A 16,978-nucleotide genomic window follows, 5' to 3' on the forward strand; every position below is an offset into this window, starting at 1 on the left:
TTATAAAACTGAAAAATTCCACTATAGCAGATGCTTAAGTGAAAAAGCTGTCAACAAATTTAAAGAAATTATTTCTTCATCATTTGCTTCACCATATGTTAATACAATGGAAAGTAGTCTCCTTAATGTTACTCCTGCACAAGTAGATTATCTTGTTGACAATTCTGCAGCCTCACTACGTACAATACTCGATAGTGTTGCCCCTCTAAAAAAGAAGGCAGTAAACCAGCAGAGGCGATCTCCATGGTATAGTTCACAAACACGCAACTTAAAACAGGAAACATGAAAGTTAGAAAGGAAGTGGCGTTCCAGAAAGTTAGAAGAATCTCATTTAGCCTGGAAAAATAGTTTAAAAATGTACAAAAAAGCTCTCAGTGATGCCAGAACAGCATATTATTCATCATTAATAGAAGAAAACAAGAACAACCCCCGGTTTCTGTTCAGCACTGTAGCCAGGCTGACTAAGAGCCATAGTTCTGTTGAGCCTAGTTTTCCCTTAACTTTGAGCAGCAATGACTTCATGACCTTCTTTATGAATAAAATTGTAGCTATTAGAGAACGAATTCACCAGATCCTCCCCCCAAAAATTACAGATAGATCTTCATGTACAGCAGTGCTAGAGTCATCGATAAGGCCCCAATCCCTGTTAGACTGCTTTTTACCCATAGATCTCTCTGAGCTAACTTCAATTATTAACTCATCTAAACCAACAACCTGTCTGCTAGACCCTATTCCAACTAAGCTGCTCAAGGAAGTTTTACCCTTAATAGATGCATTCATATTAGATATCATAAATCTATCTTTAGAAACAGGCTATGTACCACAGGCCTATAAGGTAGCTGTAATTAAACCATTACTTAAAAAAACCCTGTCTTGACCCAGGTGTTTTAGCCAATTACAGACCAATATCTAATCTCCCCTTTATTTCTAAAATAATTGAAAAAGTAGTCGCAAAACAATTATGTGATCACCTTCATAGGAATAATTTGTATGAAGACTTTCAGTCAGGATTTAGAGTTCATCATAGTACAGAAACAGCACTGGTAAAAGTCACCAACGATCTTCTCATGGCCTCAGATACTGGACTCATCTCTATACTTGTTCTGTTAGATCTTAGTGCTGCATTTGATACCATTGATCATAACATTTTATTACAGAGACTGGAACATGAAATTGGAATTACAGGAACTGCACTAGGTTGGTTTAAATCTTATCTATCTGATAGATTTCAATTTGTTCATGTTAATGATGAATCCTCCATGCACACAAAGGTTAGCTATGGAGTTCCACAAGGCTCTGTGTTAGGACCAATACTTTTTACTTTATATGTGTCTCCTTTAGGCAACATTATTAGAAAACACTCCATAAATTTCCACTGTTATGCTGATGATACCCAGCTATATTTATCTATGGAACCAGATGAAAATAATCAGGTAATAAAGCTTCAAGCATGCCTACAAGACATAAAGGCCTGGATGTCCCACAATTTTTTACTTTTAAACTCAGACAAAACTGAAGTCATAGTATTTGGGCCCAAAAATCTCAGAGATATGATGTCCAACCATATTGTTACACTAGATGGCATAAGTCTGGCCTCCAGTACTACTGCAAGGAACCTTGGAGTTATGTTTGATCAGGATCTGTCCTTTAACTCACATATAAAACAAATCTCTAGAACAGCCTTCTTCCACCTACGGAACATTGCCAAAATTAGGAGCATCCTGTTTCAAAGTGATGCCGAAAAACTGGTCCATGCATTTGTTACCTCTAGGTTGGACTACTGTAATTCCCTACTTTCAGGATGCCCCAGTAACTCCCTAAAGAGCCTGCAATTAATCCAAAATGCTGCAGCAAGAGTGCTGACTGGAACTAGCAAGAGAGATCATATTTCACCTTCACTAGCTTCTCTCCATTGGCTTCCAATTAAATGTAGAATAGAATTTAAAACCCTGCTTCTTACATATAAAGCTCTGAATGGTCAGGCTCCATCATATATAGAAGACCTCATAGCACCACATCATCCCAGTAGACCACTTCGCTCTCAGAATGCAGGCCTACTTGTGGTTCCCAGAGTTTCCAAAAGTAGAATGGGAGGTAGAGCCTTTAGCTATCAAGCTCCTCTCTTGTGGAACCAGCTCCCAGTTCACATTGGGGAAACAGACACCCTCTCTACGTTTAAGTCTAGGCTTAAAACCTTCCTTTTTAATAAAGCATATAGTTAGTTATAGTTATGCTGCCATAGGCTTAGACTGCTGGGGGACCCACCCCCCAATGCACTGAGCTCCTTTCCTCCTCTTGACCTCTCTCCTCTCCTCTTATCCCGCAATTGTCACCACTGTATGTCATTAACTCTGTGTGTTCTCTCCCGTAGTTGTCTTTGTCCTCCTCTGTCCCCTTCTCTCTGTCCCTTTCTGCAGGTGTCCCCCGGCTTTGAAGCTGTGTGTCTTCCAGCGTGAAGCTACTGGTCCTACCAATCTGCCCGATGTTTTGTTAATGCTTTTTGTTGCTCTGTTCTTTTCTCTCTCCCCTTTCCACTCACCCCAACCGGTCGAGGCAGATGGCCGTCCACCCTGAGCCTGGTTCTGCTGGAGGTTTCTTCCGTTAAAGGGAGTTTTTCCTCTCCACTGTTGCCTATGGCTTGCTCCAGGGGGAATTGTTGGGTTCTCTTTATATATCTTTATAATCTTGACTTTATTCTGTAAAGTGCCCTGAGATGACTTTGTTGTGAATTGGCGCTATATAAATAAAGTTGAATTGAATTGAATTGAATTGAATTGAAATCACGGTGGGACCTGTTATAGTGTAGAACGAATAAAACCAGCTTGTCCTTTGAGCTGTGTTGCTGGTCTCAGGATTTAATGTGCAATAAATGCAGGCAACTTTGGCAACAGTTCTTTCTGTTGTGCTCCATTCAATGACTCTAGTACTCTATCAAATGACGGGGTTCAATTAATGTAATGCAATAATTGGATACTGGTTACTCTAAGAACTCTTTTTCTGGAGTTTGCTGAAAAAATGAATGCATACGTTAAAGCTCCATGAATTGATGTCTTCCCAGCAAAGGGCAGAAGAACACCAATACCAGCTGATAGATGTGTAGTGGCTTAATCAACAAGCTCTTTTTTGCCTGACACATCCCATACTTCACGCATCAATCACTGATGGCCAGGGTAGCAATGAACTGATAAAGAGATAGGCTGATGACGAGTTTGCACATTTGATTCACAATAATTACGCATAATCTAAACGCTGTCTTTTCGGATTTCTTTGGAGTACCAAACAACCCCCCCTTCTGTTGTCAGGATGGCCGAGAGGTCTAAGGCGCTGCGTTCAGATCGCAGTCTCTCCTGGAGGCGTGGGTTAGAATCCCACTTCTGACAAATGTTTGATTTTACGGACAACAGCTGACACTTGGAAAACACATTCTCCCACATTAGTCAAAGGTGGGGAACCACCTATTCTCCAATGCTGCTTACCTGGATGAATTCATAGACTTTGATGTTATACAAGTTACAGTTCATCTGGATAGATGCAATGAACATCACACACAGAGGTAAGAGTGACACAGTGCTTAGATGTACCCAAACTTTCTTGTATTGACAATTTTATAGTTTGCTACATGATCACCCAATCTCCAAGTTGTCAATATGCACACAATAATGAAATGAATCAAATCGTCAGGAAGAAACTGTTCAACAAAAGTAGCCTAACAATGTGAAATGGTTCCATGGTGTAATGGTGAGCACTCTGGGCTTTGAATCCAGTGATCCGACTTCAAATCTCGGTGGAACCTACCGCTGGCTAGTTGTAGGTTTTTTTGCCCCAATGAGTGACTCAGTTACTCCACCAACTGGGAGACACACAGTGGCATTGTCAATGAGCTCATCTTGTTCCAGAGACATAGAGTACTTTGTGCAATCAACACTCATGGCAAGTGTTTAAAGAACTAATACAGGGAGAGAGATGAGGCAAAGGTTGCACAATGGTTTACGATAGACACACTCTTAAGTAAATATCCTTGCGGATCTCATTCAGATAATGCTAAAAACACATTTTGGGCATGAAGTGCGATCCCAGACACAATCCCAAATTCCTAATTTATAACCCTACCCCTCGTTTTCAAGTGCTTCCCTATTTTTGTGTTTCACACCAAACAGAGTCATAAGGTCTAGTAGTTGAAATATCTCCCTGTGAAATGCAATAAGCCTTGAAACCCCAGTCAAGCATCAGAGTGTTCAGCACTGCTCAGTAAAACGACAGACTGTTACAACTGTTGTCTGTGTAACACTGTTCACATTTCCAGTGCACACATTCTTCATTTGGCAGCATCTGGAGATTCCCTGGTGTATAGGTAAGCACTCTGGACTGTGAATCCAGCGATCTGAGTTCAAATCACGGTGGGACCTGTTATAGTGTAGAACGAATAAAACCAGCTCGTCCTTTGAGCTGTGTTGCTGGTCTCAGGATTTAATGTGCAATAAATGCAGGCAACTTTGGCAACAGTTCTTTCTGTTGTGCTCCATTCAATGACTCTAGTACTCTATCAAATTACGGGGTTCAATTAATGGAATGCAATAATTGGATACTGGTTACTCTAAGAACTCTTTTTCTGGAGTTTGCTGAAAAAATGAATGCATATGTTAAAGCTTCATGAATTGATGTCTTCCCAGCAAAGGGCAGAAGAACACCAATACCAGCTGACAGATGTGTAGTGGCTTACTCAACAAGCTCTTTTTTGCCTGAGACACATCCCATACTTCACGCATCAATCACTGATGGCCAGGGTCGCAATGAACTGATAAAGAGATAGGCTGATGACGAGTTTGCACATTTGATTCACAATAATTACGCGTAATCTAAACGCTGTCTTTTCGGATTTCTTTGGAGTACCAAACAACCCCCCCCTTCTGTTGTCAGGATGGCCGAGCGGTCTAAGGCGCTGCGTTCAGGTCGCAGTCTCTCCTGGAGGCGTGGGTTCGAATCCCACTTCTGACAAATGTTTGATTTTAGGGACAACAGCTGACACTTGGAAAACACATTCTCCCACATTAGTCAAAGGTGGGGAACCACCTATTCTCCAATGCTGCTTACCTGGATGAATTCATAGACTTTGATGTTATACAAGTTACAGTTCATCTGGATAGATGCAATGAATATCACACACAGAGATAAGAGTGACACAGTGCTTAGATGTACCCAAACTTCCTTGTATTGACAATTTTATAGTTTGCTACATGATCACCCAATCTCCAAGTTGTCAATATGCACACAATAATGAAATGAATCAAATCGTCTGGAAGAAACTGTTCAACAAAAGTAGCCTAACAATGTGAAATGGTTCCATGGTGTAATGGGGAGCACTCTGGACTTTGAATCCAGTGATCTGAGTTCAAATCTCGGTGGAACCTACCGCTGGCTAGTTGTAGGTTTTTTTGCCCCAATGAGTGACTCAGTTACTCCACCAACTGGGAGACACACAGTGGCATTGTCAACGAGCTCATCTTGTTCCAGAGACATAGAGTACTTTGTGCAATCAACACTCATGGCAAGTGTTTAAAGAACTAATACAGGGAGAGAGATGAGGCAAAGGTTGCACAATGGTTTACGATAGACACACTCTTAAGTAAATATCCTTGCGGATCTCATTCAGATAATGCTAAAAACACATTTTGGGCATGAAGTGCGATCCCAGACACAATCCCAAATTCCTAATTTATAACCCTACCCCTCGTTTTCAAGTGCTTCCCTATTTTTGTGTTTCACACCAAACAGAGTCATAAGGTCTAGTAGTTGAAATATCTCCCTGTGAAATGCAATAAGCCTTGAAACCCCTGTCAAGCATCAGAGTGTTCAGGACTGCTTAGTAAAACCACAGACTGTTAAAACTGTTGTCTGTCTAACACTGTTCACATTTCCAGTGCACACATTCTTCATTTGGCAGCATCTGGAGATGCCCTGGTGTATAGGTAAGCACTCTGGACTGTGAATCCAGCGATCTGAGTTCAAATCACGGTGGGACCTGTTATAGTGTGGAACGAATAAAACCAGCTTGTCCTTTGAGCTGTGTTGCTGGTCTCAGGATTTAATGTGCAATAAATGCAGGCAACTTTGGCAACAGTTCTTTCTGTTGTGCTCCATTCAATGACTCTAGTACTCTATCAAATTAAGGGGTTCAATTAATGTAATGCAATAATTGGATACTGGTTACTCTAAGAACTCTTTTTCTGGAGTTTGCTGAAAAAATGAATGCATATGTTAAAGCTCCATGAATTGATGTCTTCCCAGCAAAGGGCAAAAGAACACCAATACCAGCTGATAGATGTGTAGTGGCTTAATCAACAAGCTCTTTTTTGCCTGAGACATCCCATACTTCACGCATCAATCACTGATGGCCAGGGTAGCAATGAACTGATAAAGAGATAGGCTGATGACGAGTTTGCACATTTAAATCACAATAATTACGCATAATCTAAACGCTGTCTTTTCGGATTTCTTTGGAGTACCAAACAACCCCCACTTCTGTTGTCAGGATGGCCGAGCGGTCTAAGGCGCTGCGTTCAGGTCGCAGTCTCTCCTGGAGGCGTGGGTTCGAATCCCACTTCTGACAAATGTTTGATTTTAGGGACAACAGCTGACACTTGGAAAACACATTCTCCCACATTAGTCAAAGGTGGGGAACCACCTATTCTCCAATGCTGCTTACCTGGATGAATTCATAGACTTTGATGTTATACAAGTTACAGTTCATCTGGATAGATGCAATGAATATCACACACAGAGATAAGAGTGACACAGTGCTTAGATGTACCCAAACTTCCTTGTAAGCACTCTGGACTGTGAATCCAGCAATCTGAGTTCAAATTACGGTGGGACCTGTTATAGTGTAGGACGAATAAAACCAGCTCGTCCTTTGAGCTGTGTTGCTGGTCTCAGGATTTAATGTGCAATAAATGCAGGCAACTTTGGCAACAGTTCTTTCTGTTGTGCTCCATTCAATGACTCTAGTACTCTATCAAATTAAGGGGTTCAATTAATGTAATGCGATAATTGGATACTGGTTACTCTAAGAACTCTTTTTCTTAGAGTTTGCTGAAAAAATGAATGCATATGTTAAAGCTCCATGAATTGATGTCTTCCCAGCAAAGGGCAAAAGAACACCAATATCAGCTGATAGATGTGTAGTGGCTTAATCAACAAGCTCTTTTTTGCCTGAGACATACCATACTTCACGCATCCATCACTGATGGCCAGGGTAGCAATAAACCGATAAAGAGATAGGCTGATGACGAGTTTGCACATTTGATTTACAATAATTACGCCTAATCTAAATGCTGTCTTTGCGCATTTTTTTTGGAGTACCAAACCAAGCCTGTTCTGTTGTCAGGATGGCCGAGCGGTCTAAGGCGCTGCGTTAAGGTCGCAGTCTCTCCTGGAGGCGTGGGTTCAAATCCCACTTCTGACAAATGTTGTTTTTTAAGGACAACAGCTGACACTTGGAAAACACATTGGATCCATTCTTCCACATTCGTCAGAGGTGGGGAATCACCTAAGGTGTGTTCAATCAGACAGAAAGTGCAGGAGCAGTGGGTAAAGCACGGATAGCTGACAAGCAAGCAGGGCTGTGGAGCTCAAGGAGCATGGCTTTGGCACCCCTCTAGTTACGTATCAAAGGTAGTCTTTCATCTATGCCCTATAATCACTAATGAGAGTCTATTTGAGACTGACTCTATTGGCCAAATCCATAGATTTTCATGTTATACAAGTTACAGTGCATCTGGATAGATGCAATGAACATCACACACTGAGATAAAAGTGACACAGTGCTTAGATGTACCCGAACCGCCTCGTATTGACATTTTTTTAGTTTGCTACATGATCAGCCAAATCTTCAAGTTGTCAAGTTGGAGACAATAATGAAATGAATCAAATTGTGTGGAAGAACCTGTTCAACAACATAAAGCTAGCAATGTGGAAAGGTTCCATGGTGTAATGGTGAGCACTCTGGACTCTGAATCCAGCGATCCGAGTTCAAATCTCGGTGGGACCTACTGTTGGCAGGTTGTAGCTTTTCTCGATGCAATGATTGACTCGGTTACTCCACCAACTGGGAGACTCACAGTGGGATTGTCATGGAGCTCATCTTGTTCCAGAAACAGAATACTATGTGCACTAAACACTCATGACAAGTCTAAAAAAACTGAAACCGGCACAGAAATGAGGCCAAGCCTGCACGATGGTTTAAAATAAACACACTCTTAGCTAAGTATCCTTGCTGATCTCTGTCACATAATGCTAAAAACACATTTTGGGCATTCCATTCAAGTTTGGGCATGAAGTGCGATGCCAGACACAATCCCCAATTCCTCTTTTATAACCCTACCCTAGTTTTCAAGTGCTTCCTTATTTTTGTCATAAGGGTTAGTATTTGAAATATATTAAAACTAGTGTCTGTGTAACACTGTTCACTTTTCCTGTGCACACTTGCTTCATTTGGCAGCATCTGGAGATTCCCTGGTGTATAGGTAAGCACTCTGGACTATGAATCCAGCAATCTGAGTTCAAATCACGATGGGACCTGTTATAGTGTAGAATGAATAAAACCAGCTGGACCTTTAAGCTGGCTTGCTGTTCTCAGGTTTTAATGTGCAATAAATGCAGGCAACTTTGGCAACAGTTCTTTCTCTTATGCTCCATTCATTGACTCTAGTACTCTACCAAATGACGTGGTTCAATTAATATAATGCAATATTTGGATACTGGTTACCTTTTCTGGAGTTTGCTGAAAAACTGAATGTATATGTTAAAGCTCTATGAATTGATGTCTTGCCAGTAAAGGGCAGAAGAACACCAATACCAGCTGACAGGTGTGTAGTGTCTTAATCAACAAGCTCTTTTTTGCCTGAGACATACCATACTTCACGCATCCATCACTGATGGCCAGGGTAGCAATGAACTGATAAAGAGATAGGCTGATGACGAGTTTGCACATTTGATTCACAATAATTACGCATAATCTAAACGCTGTCTTTTCGTATTTCTTTGGAGTACCAAACAACCCCCCCTTCTGTTGTCAGGATGGCCGAGCGGTCAAAGGCGCTGCGTTCAAGTCGCAGTCTCTCCTGGAGGCATGGGTTCGAATCCCACTTCTGACAAATGTTGGATTTTAGGGACAACAGCTGACACTTGGAAAACACATTCTCCCACATTAGTCAAAGGTGGGGAACCACCTATTCTCCAATGCTGCTTACCTGGATGAATTCATAGACTTTGATGTTATACAAGTTACAGTTCATCTGGATAGATGCAATGAACATCACACACAGAGATAAGAGTGACACAGTACTTAGATGTACCCAATCTTCCTTGTATTGACAATTTTATAGTTTGCTACATGATCACCCAATCTCCAAGTTGTCAATATGCACACAATAATGAAATGAATCAAATCGTCTGGAAGAAACTGTTCAACAACATTAAGCTAGCAATGTGGAAAGGTTCCATGGTGTAATGGTGAGCACTCTGGACCTTGAATCCAGTGATCCGAGTTCAAATCTCGGTGGAACCTACCGCTGGCTAGTTGTAGGTTTTTTTGCCCCAGTGAGTGACTCAGTTACTCCACCAACTGGGAGACACACAGTGGCATTGTCAACGAGCTCATCTTGTTCCAGAGACATAGAGTACTTTGTGCAATCAACACTCATGGCAAGTGTTTAAAGAACTAATACAGGGAGAGAGATGAGGCAAAGGTTGCACAATGGTTTACGATAGACACACTCTTAAGTAAATATCCTTGCGGATCTCATTCAGATAATGGTAAAAACACATTTTGGGCATGAATTGCGATCCCAGACACAATCCCAAATTCCTAATTTATAACCCTACCCCTCATTTTCAAGTGCTTCCCTATTTTTGTGTTTCACCCCAAACAGAGTCATAAGGTCTAGTAGTTGAATTATCTCCCTGTGAAATGCAATAAGCCTTGAAACCCCTGTCAAGCATCTGAGTGTTCAGGACTGCTCAGTAAAACCACAGACTGTTAAAACTGTTGTCTGTGTAACACTGTTCACATTTCCAGTGCACACATTCTTCATTTGGCAGCATCTGGAGATTCCCTGGTGTATAGCTAAGCACTCCGGACTGTGAATCCAGCGATCTGAGTTCAAATCACGGTCGGACCTGTTATAGTGTAGAACGAATAAAACCAGCTCATCCTTTGAGCTGTGTTGCTAGTCTCAGGATTTAATGTGCAATAAATGCAGGCAACTTTGGCAACAGTTCTTTCTGTTGTGCTCCATTCAATGACTCTAGTACTCTACGAAATGACGTGGTTCAATTAATGTAATGCAATAATTGGATACTGATTACTCTAAGAACTCTTTTTCTGGAGTTTGCTGAAAAAATGAATGCATATGTTAAAGCTCCATGAATTGATGTCTTCCCAGCAAAGGGCAGAAGAACACCAATACCAGCTGACAGATGTGTAGTGGCTTAATCAACAAGCTCTTTTTTCCCTGAGACATCCCATACTTCACGCATCAATCACTGATGGCCAGGGTAGCAATGAACTGATAAAGAGATAGGCTGATGACGAGTTTGCACATTTGATTCACAATAATTACGCATAATCTAAACGCTGTCTTTTCGGATTTCTTTGGAGTACCAAAAAACCCCACCTTCTGTTGTCACGAGCGGTCTAAGGCGCTGCGTTCAGGTCGCAGTCTCTCCTGGAGGCGTGGGTTCGAATCCCACTTCTGACAAATGTTGGATTTTAGGGACAACAGCTGACACTTGCAAAACACATTCTCCCACATTAGTCAAAGGTGGGGAACCACCTATTCTCCAATGCTGATTACCTGGATGAATTCATAGACTTTGATGTTATACAATTTACAGTTCATCTGGATAGATGCAATGAACATCACACACAGAGGTAAGAGTGACACAGTGCTTAGATGTACCCAAACTTCCTTGTATTGACAATTTTATAGTTTGCTACATGATCACCCAATCTCCAAGTTGTCAATATGCACACAATAATGAAATTAATCAAATCGTCTGGAAGAAACTGTTCAACAAAAGTAGCTTAACAATGTGAAATGGTTCCATGGTGTAATGGGGAGCACTCTGGACTTTGAATCCAGTGATCTGAGTTCAAATCTCAGTGGAACCTACCACTGGCTAGTTGTAGGTTTTTTTGCCCCAATGAGTGACTCAGTTACTCCACCAACTGGGAGACACACAGTGGCATTGTCAACGAGCTCATCTTGTTCCAGAGACATAGAGTACTTTGTGCAATCAACACTCATGGCAAGTGTTTAAAGAACTAATACAGGGAGAGAGATGAGGCAAAGGTTGCACAATGGTTTACGATAGACACACTCTTAAGTAAATATCCTTGCGGATCTCATTCAGATAATGCTAAAAACACATTTTGGGCATGAAGTGCGATCCCAGACACAATCCCAAATTCCTAATTTATAACCCTACCCCTCGTTTTCAAGTGCTTCCCTATTTTTGTGTTTCACCCCAAACAGAGTCATAAGGTCTAGTAGTTGAAATATCTCCCTGTGAAATGCAATAAGCCTTGAAACCCCTGTCAAGCATCAGAGTGTTCAGGACTGCTTAGTAAAACCACAGACTGTTAAAACTGTTGTCTGTGTAACACTGTTCACATTTCCAGTGCACACATTCTTCATTTGGCAGCATCTGGAGATGCCCTGGTGTATAGGTAAGCACTCTGGACTGTGAATCCAGCAATCTGAGTTCAAATCACGGTGGGACCTGTTATAGTTTGGAACGAATAAAACCAGCTTGTCCTTTGAGCTGTGTTGCTGGTCTCAGGATTTAATGTGCAATAAATGCAGGCAACTTTGGCAACAGTTCTTTCTGTTGTGCTCCATTCAATGACTCTAGTACTCTACCAAATGATGTGGTTCAATTAATGTAATGCAATAATTGGATACTGGTTACTCTAAGAACTCTTTTTCTGGAGTTTGCTGAAAAAATGAATGCATATGTTAAAGCTCCATGAATTGATGTCTTCCCAGCAAAGGGCAGAAGAACACCAATACCAGCTGACAGATATGTAGTGGCTTAATCAACAAGCTCTTTTTTGCCTGAGACATCCCATACTTCACTCATCAATCACTGATGGCCAGGGTAGCAATAAACTGATAAAGAGATAGGCTGATGACGAGTTTGCACATTTGATTCACAATAATTACGCATAATCTAAACGCTGTCTTTTCGTATTTCTTTGGATTACCAAACAACCCCCCCTTCTGTTGTCAGGATGGCCGAGCGGTCAAAGGCGCTGCGTTCAAGTCGCAGTCTCTCCTGGAGGCGTGGGTTCGAATCCCACTTCTGACAAATGTTGGATTTTAGGGACAACAGCTGACACTTGGAAAACACATTCTCCCACATTAGTCAAAGGTGGGGAACCACCTATTCTCCAATGCTGCTTACCTGGATGAATTCATAGACTTTGATGTTATACAAGTTACAGTTCATCTGGATAGATGCAATGAACATCACACACAGAGATAAGAGTGACACAGTGCTTAGATGTACCCACACTTCCTTGTATTGACAATTTTATAGTTTGCTACATGATCACCCAATCTCCAAGTTGTCAATATGCACACAATGCTGAAATGAATCAAATCGTCTGGAAGAAACTGCTCAACAAAAGTAGCCTAACAATGTGAAATGGTTCCATGGTGTAATGGTGAGCACTCTGGGCTTTGAATCCAGTGATCCGAGTTCAAATCTCGGTGGAACCTACCGCTGGCTAGTTGTAGGTTTTTTTGCCCCAATGAGTGACTCAGTTACTCCACCAACTGGGAGACACACAGTGGCATTGTCAACGAGCTCATCTTGTTCCAGAGACATAGAGTACTTTGTGCAATCAACACTCATGGCAAGTGTTTAAAGAACTAATACAGGGAGAGAGATGAGGCAAAGGTTGCACAATGGTTTACGATAGACACACTCTTAAGTAAATATCCTTGCGATTCTCATTCAGATAATGCTAAAAACACATTTTGGGCATGAAGTGCGATCCCAGACACAATCCCAAATTCCTAATTTATAACCCTACCCCTCGTTTTCAAGTGCTTCCCTATTTTTGTGTTTCACCCCAAACAGAGTCATAAGCTCTAGTAGTGTAAATATCTCCCTGTGAAATGCAATAAGCCTTGAAACCCCTGTCAAGCATCTGAGTGTTCAGGACTGTTCAGTAAAACCACAGACTGTTAAAACTGTTGTCTGTGTAACAATGTTCACATTTCCAGTGCACACATTCTTCATTTGGCAGCATCTGGAGATTCCCTGGTGTATAGGTAAGCACTCTGGACTGTGAATCCAGCGATCTGAGTTCAAACCACGGTGGGACCTGTTATAGTGTAGAACGAATAAAACCAGCTCGTCCTTTGAGCTGTGTTGCTGGTCTTAGGATTTAATGTGCAATAAATGCAGGCAACTTTGGCAACAGTTCTTTCTGTTGTGCTCCATTCAATGACTCTTGTATTCTATCAAATTACGGGGTTCAATTAATGTAATGCAATAATTGGATACTGGTTACTCTAAGAACTCTTTTTCTGGAGTTTGCTGAAAAAATGAATGCATATGTTAAAGCTCCATGAATTGATGTCTTCCCAGCAAAGGGCAAAAGAACACCAATACCAGCTGATAGATGTGTAGTGGCTTAATCAACAAGCTCTTTTTTGCCTGAGACATCCCATACTTCACGCATCAATCACTGATGGCCAGGGTAGCAATAAACTGATAAAGAGATAGGCTGATGACGAGTTTGCACATTTGATTCACAATAATTACGCATAATCTAAACGCTGTCTTTTCGGATTTCTTTGGAGTACCAAACAACCCCCACTTCTGTTGTCAGGATGGCCGAGCGGTCTAAGGCGCTGCGTTCAGGTCGCAGTCTCTCCTGGAGGCGTGGGTTCGAACCCCACTTCTGACAAATGTTGGATTTTAGGGACAACAGCTGACACTTGGAAAACACATTCTCCCACATTAGTCAAAGGTGGGGAACCACCTATTCTCCAATGCTGCTTACCTGGAGGAATTCATAGACTTTGATGTTTTACAAATTACAGTTCATCTGGATAGATGCAATGAACATCACACACAGAGGTAAGAGTGACACAGTGCTTAGATGTACCCAAACTTCCTTGTATTGACAACTTTATAGTTTGCTACATGATCACCCAATCTCCAAGTTGTCAATATGCACACAATAATGAAATGAATCAAATCGTCTGGAAGAAACTGTTCAACAAAAGTAGCCTAACAATGTGAAATGGTTCCATGGTGTAATGGTGAGCACTCTGGACTTTGAATCCGGTGATCCGAGTTCAAATCTCGGTGGAACCTACCGCTGGCTAGTTGTAGGTTTTTTTGCCCCAATGAGTGACTCAGTTACTCCACCAACTGGGAGACACACAGTGGCATTGTCAACGAGCTCATCTTGTTCCAGAGACATAGAGTACTTTGTGCAATCAACACTCATGGCAAGTGTTTAAAGAACTAATACAGGGAGAGAGATGAGGCAAAGGTTGCACAATGGTTTACGATAGACACACTCTTAAGTAAATATCCTTGCGGATCTCATTCAGATAATGCTAAAAACACATTTTGGGCATGAAGTGCGATCCCAGACACAATCCCAAATTCCTAATTTATAACCCTACCCCTCGTTTTCAAGTGCTTCCCTATTTTTGTGTTTCACCCCAAACAGAGTCATAAGGTCTAGTAGTTGAAATATCTCCCTGTGAAATGCAATAAGCCTTGAAACCCCTGTCAAGCATCAGAGTGTTCAGGACTGCTCAGTAAAACCACAGACTGTTACAACTGTTGTCTGTGTAACACTGTTCACATTTCCAGTGTGCATATTCTTCATTTGGCAGCATCTGGAGATTCCCTGGTGTATAGGTAAGCACTCTGGACTGTGAATCCAGCAATCTGAGTTCAAATTACGGTGGGACCTGTTATAGTGTAGGACGAATAAAACCAGCTCGTCCTTTGAGCTGTGTTGCTGGTCTCAGGATTTAATGTGCAATAAATGCAGGCAACTTTGGCAACAGTTCTTTCTGTTGTGCTCCATTCAATGACTCTAGTACTCTATCAAATTACGGGGTTCAATTAATGGAATGCAATAATTTGATACTGGTTACTCTAAGAACTCTTTTTCTGGAGTTTGCTGAAAAAATGAATGCATATGTTAAAGCTCCATGAATTGATGTCTTCCCAGCAAAGGGCAGAAGAACACCAATACCAGCTGACAGATGTGTAGTGGCTTACTCAACAAGCTCTTTTTTGCCTGAGACATCCCATACTTCACGCATCAATCACTGATGACCAGGGTCGCAATGAACTGATAAAGAGATAGGCTGATGACGAGTTTGCACATTTGATTCACAATAATTACGCATAATCTAAACGCTGTCTTTTCGGATTTCTTTGGAGTACCAAACAACCCCCGCCTTCTGTTGTCAGGATGGCCGAGCAGTCTAAGGCGCTGCGTTCAGGTCGCAGTCTCTCCTGGAGGCGTGAGTTCAAATCCCACTTCTGACAAATGTTGGATTTTAGGGACAACAGCTGACACTTGGAAAACACATTCTCCCACATTAGTCAAAGGTGGGGAACCACCTATTCTCCAATGCTGCTTATCTGGATGAATTCATAGACTTTGATGTTATACAAGTTACAGTTCATCTGGATAGATGCAATGAACATCACACACAGAGGTAAGAGTGACACAGTGCTTAGATGTACCCAAATTTCCTTGTATTGACAACTTTATAGTTTGCTACATGATCACCTAATCTCCAAGTTGTCAATATGCACACAATAATGAAATGAATCAAATCGTCTGGAAGAAACTGTTCAACAAAAGTAGCCTAACAATGTGAAATGGTTCCATGTTGTAATGGGGAGCACTCTGGACTTTGAATCCAGTGATCCGAGTTCAAATCTCGGTGGAACCTACCGCTGGCTAGTTGTAGGTTTTTTTGCCCCAATGAGTGACTCAGTTACTCCACCAACTGGGAGACACACAGTGGCATTGTCAACGAGCTCATCTTGTTCCAGAGACATAGAGTACTTTGTGCAATCAACACTCATGGCAAGTGTTTAAAGAACTAATAAAGGGAGAGAGATGAGGGAGAGAGATGAGGCAAAGGTTGCACAATGGTTTACGATAGACACACTCTTAAGTAAATATCCTTGCGGATCTCATTCAGATAATGCTAAAAACACATTTTGGGCATGAAGTGCGATCCCAGACACAATCCCAAATTCCTCATTTATAACCCTACCCCTCGTTTTCAAGTGCTTCCCTATTTTTGTGTTTCACACCAAACAGAGTCATAAGGTCTAGTAGTTGAAATATCTCCCTGTGAAATGCAATAAGCCTTGAAACCCCAGTCAAGCATCAGAGTGTTCAGGACTGCTCAGTAAAACCACAGACTGTTAAAACTGTTGTCTGTGTAACACTGTTCACATTTCCAGTGCACACATTCTTCATTTGGCAGCATCTGGAGATTCCCTGGTGTATAGGTAAGCACTCTGGACTGTGAATCCAGCGATCTGAGTTCAAATCACGGTGGGACCTGTTATAGTGTAGAACGAATAAAACCAGCTCGTCCTTTGAGCTGTGTTGCTGGTCTCAGGATTTAATGTGCAATAAATGCAGGCAACTTTGGCAACAGTTCTTTCTGTTGTGCTCCATTCAATGACTCTTGTATTCTATCAAATTACGGGGTTCAATTAATGTAATGCAATAATTGGATACTGGTTACTCTAAGAACTCTTTTTCTGGAGTTTGCTGAAAAAATTAATGCATATGTTAAAGCTCCATGAATTGATGTCTTCCCAGCAAAGGGCAGAAGAACACCAATACCAGCTGACAGATGTGTATTGGCTTACTCAACAAGCTCTTTTTTGCCTGAGACATCCC

The 16,978-nt window shown here is 41.5% G+C and overlaps 14 non-coding genes across 14 annotated transcripts; all 14 read left to right on the forward strand.

The window, feature by feature from the left end:
- Positions 1 to 3,297: 3,297 nt before the first annotated feature.
- Positions 3,298 to 3,380, forward strand: trnal-cag (transfer RNA leucine (anticodon CAG)). Its single transcript has one exon. It is a non-coding gene; the product is annotated as a tRNA-Leu (tRNA).
- Positions 3,381 to 4,912: 1,532 nt separating this feature from the next.
- Positions 4,913 to 4,995, forward strand: trnal-cag (transfer RNA leucine (anticodon CAG)). Its single transcript has one exon. It is a non-coding gene; the product is annotated as a tRNA-Leu (tRNA).
- A 341-nt stretch (positions 4,996 to 5,336) lies between these two features.
- On the forward strand, positions 5,337 to 5,408 carry trnaq-uug (transfer RNA glutamine (anticodon UUG)). The gene has a single exon. It is a non-coding gene; the product is annotated as a tRNA-Gln (tRNA).
- A 1,116-nt stretch (positions 5,409 to 6,524) lies between these two features.
- On the forward strand, positions 6,525 to 6,607 carry trnal-cag (transfer RNA leucine (anticodon CAG)). The gene has a single exon. It is a non-coding gene; the product is annotated as a tRNA-Leu (tRNA).
- Positions 6,608 to 7,379: 772 nt separating this feature from the next.
- Positions 7,380 to 7,462, forward strand: trnal-aag (transfer RNA leucine (anticodon AAG)). The gene has a single exon. It is a non-coding gene; the product is annotated as a tRNA-Leu (tRNA).
- A 513-nt stretch (positions 7,463 to 7,975) lies between these two features.
- trnaq-cug (transfer RNA glutamine (anticodon CUG)) lies at positions 7,976 to 8,047 on the forward strand. The gene has a single exon. It is a non-coding gene; the product is annotated as a tRNA-Gln (tRNA).
- A 1,022-nt stretch (positions 8,048 to 9,069) lies between these two features.
- trnal-caa (transfer RNA leucine (anticodon CAA)) lies at positions 9,070 to 9,152 on the forward strand. Its single transcript has one exon. It is a non-coding gene; the product is annotated as a tRNA-Leu (tRNA).
- A 341-nt stretch (positions 9,153 to 9,493) lies between these two features.
- Positions 9,494 to 9,565, forward strand: trnaq-uug (transfer RNA glutamine (anticodon UUG)). Its single transcript has one exon. It is a non-coding gene; the product is annotated as a tRNA-Gln (tRNA).
- Positions 9,566 to 11,098: 1,533 nt separating this feature from the next.
- On the forward strand, positions 11,099 to 11,170 carry trnaq-uug (transfer RNA glutamine (anticodon UUG)). Its single transcript has one exon. It is a non-coding gene; the product is annotated as a tRNA-Gln (tRNA).
- A 1,116-nt stretch (positions 11,171 to 12,286) lies between these two features.
- On the forward strand, positions 12,287 to 12,369 carry trnal-caa (transfer RNA leucine (anticodon CAA)). Its single transcript has one exon. It is a non-coding gene; the product is annotated as a tRNA-Leu (tRNA).
- A 341-nt stretch (positions 12,370 to 12,710) lies between these two features.
- trnaq-uug (transfer RNA glutamine (anticodon UUG)) lies at positions 12,711 to 12,782 on the forward strand. Its single transcript has one exon. It is a non-coding gene; the product is annotated as a tRNA-Gln (tRNA).
- Positions 12,783 to 13,898: 1,116 nt separating this feature from the next.
- trnal-cag (transfer RNA leucine (anticodon CAG)) lies at positions 13,899 to 13,981 on the forward strand. The gene has a single exon. It is a non-coding gene; the product is annotated as a tRNA-Leu (tRNA).
- Positions 13,982 to 14,322: 341 nt separating this feature from the next.
- On the forward strand, positions 14,323 to 14,394 carry trnaq-uug (transfer RNA glutamine (anticodon UUG)). The gene has a single exon. It is a non-coding gene; the product is annotated as a tRNA-Gln (tRNA).
- A 1,541-nt stretch (positions 14,395 to 15,935) lies between these two features.
- Positions 15,936 to 16,007, forward strand: trnaq-uug (transfer RNA glutamine (anticodon UUG)). Its single transcript has one exon. It is a non-coding gene; the product is annotated as a tRNA-Gln (tRNA).
- The last annotated feature ends 971 nt before the right edge of the window (positions 16,008 to 16,978 follow it).

This window comes from Channa argus, unplaced genomic scaffold (assembly GCF_033026475.1).
Source record: "Channa argus isolate prfri unplaced genomic scaffold, Channa argus male v1.0 Contig059, whole genome shotgun sequence".
Lineage (NCBI taxonomy): Eukaryota > Metazoa > Chordata > Actinopteri > Anabantiformes > Channidae > Channa > Channa argus.